This window comes from Eublepharis macularius, chromosome 14 (assembly GCF_028583425.1).
Source record: "Eublepharis macularius isolate TG4126 chromosome 14, MPM_Emac_v1.0, whole genome shotgun sequence".
Lineage (NCBI taxonomy): Eukaryota > Metazoa > Chordata > Lepidosauria > Squamata > Eublepharidae > Eublepharis > Eublepharis macularius.
Genome location: NC_072803.1, coordinates 22,272,020 through 22,277,149, shown reverse-complemented (window position 1 = coordinate 22,277,149; position 5,130 = coordinate 22,272,020).

The following is a 5,130-nucleotide window of genomic DNA, read 5'->3' as shown; positions in this document are numbered from 1 at the left end:
GCGCGTGACAACATCCGGGCGGAAAGGAGGTCGAGCCTTCTACAACATCCGCCCTGGCAGAGGCGGGGCTGAGTTCGATCAGACGTGGATTTCGGATTGGACGGATTGCAGCCGTGGGCAGGGATTTGCTGCTCAAGCGACGGATCAGGAGATTCTGGTTCCTTTGTCTTTGCTGGCGGGTTTTAGACCGCTTTCTGTCGAGAACGGGAAGCGTTGCTGGTTCTGTAGCAGGTGAAGGCAATGCCTTTTAATGTGTTATTCGTTTATATAAAGCTTGTTCTTTATAGGAGCGAGCAAGTCAGCTAGGATGTGCCTCTTTCCCCATTAGTCAGAAACGCACTAGATCACATGAACTTGTATTACAGCGAACCAGACCATTAATCCAGCAAGATCAGCATTGTCTATACATGATTGCTGAAATTGAGTGTATTTGCAAATTTGGAATCATGGAACCCCACCCCCACCCCCAGGCTTAATAGGAACCTTGGGTACTTCTTACTACAGACGCTGATTTTCTGCTGTTTACACCCCTGCTCTATCAAGCTGATGACAGTATTCTCATACCTTACACCCTTTCTTGAAATACTCCCACCTTCTGGCTGGCATGAAACCCTGCATACTTCCGCTTCTAAATCTAATTGAAGAAGGGAGCGTCAACTCTCGAAAGCTCATACCCTGAAAATCTTGTCTTTAAGGTGCTTTTGGACAAATCCTGGGAGATGCTGGGACTGAGTCACAGCCCCTCCACTTAACATGGAAGAGGTTTAGTCACATTGGCTTGTAGCTATCAATGAGCCTGTTCTCCATGAACTGGCCTAACCCGCTTTTAAAGCCAGCTCAGAAGCCATCAGTACATTCTGTGGCATGAGTGCCATAAAATTAATGATATGTGAGGAAGTACTTGGGAGGGGGCTCTGTCTTGAGTCTACTGCCCATCATCTTTATTGGATGCTCCTGACTTCACATTTTATGGAATGAGGCACAAACACATGGGCATACAGTAAAAGTGAAGTAATGATAAAAAGTGTGTGTCTCTGAGCATATGCAATTCCCACTACCATTTCACTAATCACAATTATCTGTATATTTTCAAAAATAAAATATACCCTGTTGGTCCAAAACAAACCCCATAAACAATATCTTTATTATGACTTAAGGTCAGCGTCAGCACATGGTGAGGTAGGGCAGCTCCCAGGGCTCATCGCTTCTGATGGATTCCACTGCTGCTGATTATCTACTCACACATCTCTGATGCCTGCACTCACACCTTTCCACTGTCTGCTTGTGAGTGCTTTGTCACCTCTGCTCCCTGATGCATATGCTGCCTAGTGCTGCTGGAGAAGGGCATGTGGGTGGCACACAAAGCATCAGCGTTCCTGGTGGCCATGGCAGTGGCACTCCTAGTTGCACCCCTCCCCCAGCACCACTGGGGAAAGAGCATTCAGGCAGTGTGGGCAGCTGTAACTGTAGGTGGTGGGAGAGCTTGCAAGTGGGCCAAGGAAGGACACCCAGGCAGATGGGGGCACAGGGGTGGGAGGGCAAGTAGGAGAGCCTAGTAATGGACATGGGGGGGGCTGAGCACTCTCTGTCCTGGGCCCCTCAAAACTTTAAACTGGCCCTGTTAAGACTATGGACCAAGCTACAAGTGATGAATGACACTTGAACGGCAAATGAACAGACTCACGTGTATTCCTCCCTGTTCACTTGCATTCCACTTGATCACATGTGAGTCTGTTCACTTGCCGTTCAAGTGTCATTCGTCACTTGTAGCTTGGCCCTAAGAAAAATGACACAAAACAGACATTCATGGTATCTATAGCTCTTTGTTACAATGGTTTTGTTTTGTTTTTTAAGGCAAAGGAGAGCATTTTTCAGCTCCTGGTCTTGATGCCATTTGTCAGCTTTTGCCTAGAGAGATTTAGAAGGCACTGTATCCCGGGATGCAGTTCATATCTGGCATGTGGAAGAAGTCTGTGAGCACACTCCCTTGTGATTTGAATATAAAGGTTTGTGGAAGCCCTCTCTTCCTTTTTTTAATATCCAGCTTGATAAAATTCTGAGGCACTCAAAAGTTTGCACACCATTTTGTGTCATTGTGGTTGGTTTTAATGCATAGTATTACTTACTTTTGGCTTTGGACATCATTATCCCTGAATTTGTGGAACAGCTTATTAAGGACTGCATTATTAAATTCGTCCACTAGAGGTCCTTATATACAAGTAAAGCCTTTGAGAGGCTGGGCTCATAAAGGAAGACCTTTGTTTAACCCCCGCCCCCCCCCAATGGTTTTATCTGTAGGCTATCATCTACATGTCTACAGATCTCCACAATGGAAACCTCTCTCTCTGTTCAGAAGCCAAATCCTATTCCTAAAAGCTCTGCACGGTTGAACAAGAAGTTTGGTCTTTCCTCTTTCTAAGTCCTTTGGTCCTGCTCAGGGCTTTTTTTCTGCAAAAAGAGGTGGTGGAACTCAGGACCTCACAATGACGTCACTTTGGGTCAGCTGGAACAAGGGGGGGAGTTTCTTAAAGTTTAAATAGCCCTCTGCGAAAATGTGGTGTGGAGGGCAGTCTAAACTCCCCTCTTTCTGGAGATCAGGGGGCGGGCCACCAGCCATGTGACCATTTTCAATAGATGCCGGAACTCCATTCCACTGCGTTCCAGCTGAAAAAAAGCCCTGGTCCTGCTGAAGTTTTCCCTGAAAAGCTTTCCCAATAGCTCTGCTCAGCATTTGAAAAGTACAATTAACTACCTCAGCCTTTTTGCCTGAGGTGATGAGAACATGATATTTCTGATTATGTGGAAAGCCCATTGAATTGTGACTACTCTGAGAAAGATTTTTCAAAACGGGGACAATGCTCGTGGTCACAGTTGAAACCATATCCTCTGAAAAGGACCAATTTGGATAGTTTTAAGTATAGCAGGACAATTAACAATATTTTGTAAATGTCTTGTGAATGAACTATATTTGCACTGTCACTTTAAAGATTAGAGTCAAATTTTTCTCCTGCTATATTAAGATTCAGTTGATTGTGAAATACTATTTACAGAGGCTTGTTTAATGTCTTGACTGTGAATGTAATTGTGCGATATATTTTTTGAATGTGTTAAATGCACAAGCACTTTAATGCTCTGAGATACTCTCTTTGGATACACAAGATTTAGTTATTCTGTTCACAGCACCCTTAGAGGCTTGTGTAGTATTTTGAGCAGATTGGGGATTAACACAACCAACCTGCTATGCTATTGAAATACTTTGCTTAATGCATAGAGAACTTTGTTAGATTTTTTTTAAAATCTTTGCTTTGCTTAATGCATAGAGAACTCGGATGGATATTTTAAAAGCTTTGTAAATGACTGTATACATATGTACTTAAATTTGTTTGTATTAGTAAGATACTTATTGAACAATTCATATGATACAACGTCGACTTCTGGTTTAGTTAGGTTTCACAGCTTTTGTTTTTTGTTCACCGTTGTTCCATGATACTCTCTTTTGTGTAGGCTCAACAACTAGGGTTGTCAACTCTGAGTTGGGAAATTCCTGGAAATTTGGGATGGGGTCTGCGGAGGACAGAGTTTGGGGAGGTGAAGGAACTCAACAGGGGTAAGATGCCATACATTCCACCCAACAAAGCTGCCTGTTTTTCCAGGGGAACTGATTTCTGTAGCCTGGAGATCAGTTCTGGGAGATTTCTGGGCACCACCTGGAAGTTGGCAAACCTAAATAATCAGCTGGGTAATATTCTGCAGAGTAAGATGAGTACATCAGCAGCCAAAGCACATGGAGAATGTACTTGATGCAAAGAAATGAGCCATGTTGATACCAGCTGCCGTTTTGCCCAGTGAATTGTCCTGTAGAAATTTTCCTAACCACATATTTGATCACTGGACAAAGCAAAGTTTCTGCTTCCTGCTGAACACACAAGCCAAATGGAAACATAGATGAAGGTACCAATGCTGGCTGGTGGAATGGCCTGCCCAACAAAGTTAGGAAGGCCCCACACTTTTATCATTCCACAGAACATGTAAAATAGAATATCAGGAGGTCCTTTCTAGAAGGGGTTGCAGACTTTATTGGGGAAGGCCCTTTTATAAGGGGAAGAGGGTCGCAGTAAATGCTAATGAAAATTTTGGTCATTTTCATTTATTCATGGTATATTATACTGTTGCATTGTTTATCTAATTTTGTAATGCTGATTTATGGCATTATTGTGTGTGCCCCTTAAGTTTGGGCATAACTGAAGGAGTGTGGACTATTCAGTCTGTGCCATTGGCTTCCTGCTGCTGCTGCAGAGATCTCCCACACTCAGCTGAAGGGAAAGTGGTATGGCTGAGCGGGAGAGCATCTGCTTGGCATGCAGAAGAAGCCAGGTGTCTATCCCCAGCATCTCCAGTTGAAAGGACCAGGGAACAGGTGTTGCGAAAGGCCTCTGCCTGAGACCCTGCTGAGCCTCTGCCGGTCCAAGGAGGCAATACTGACCCGGATGGACCAATGGACCTTGCTTATTACAATGCAGCTTCAGGAAAGGGTTCTTCCTGCCTGCTCCAATTATTTCCCACTGCATCACTTACCCAGGAGACTGAGAAGCAGCTACAAAGGACACACGTTTCAGCAATAACCCCCCTTAGTCTTTTTTAAACATCAACCCCAGCACCCCAAATTTCCCTTTTGCAGGTCATAACAGAGATTCTCTCTGTCTCCAGACAAATCCCAGTTTTGTTGCAGCATTCCTGTGTCACTCTCATTGCCTAAAGTGCCACAGGGGAAGCTTGTGGTTAAAAATACTCATTTATTGGAGAGAAGCCAAGCACTCCACACCTCCCATGTTTTCATTTGTCATAGGAGAGTGGGTCATCTCTGACGGCCCTTCCCCTCGCTCCTTTGGAAACCTGACAGCTTTATTAAGCGTCACCTGGTTCCCTTCCCAGTCTTGCGCTCTGACTGTGCCAAACGGAAATTGCAGATCTTTCAGTGACACAGACAGAGGAAGGTGCAATCAGTCCTGGGCACATGCTGATCTTTTTTCCATTTCTCCTGGCACAGATGCGCGGGGGGGGGGGGGGGGAGATGATCTTTCATGGGATATTTGTGAGGAGTGTCGGATATAGAGAGAAGCATCAAAGTCT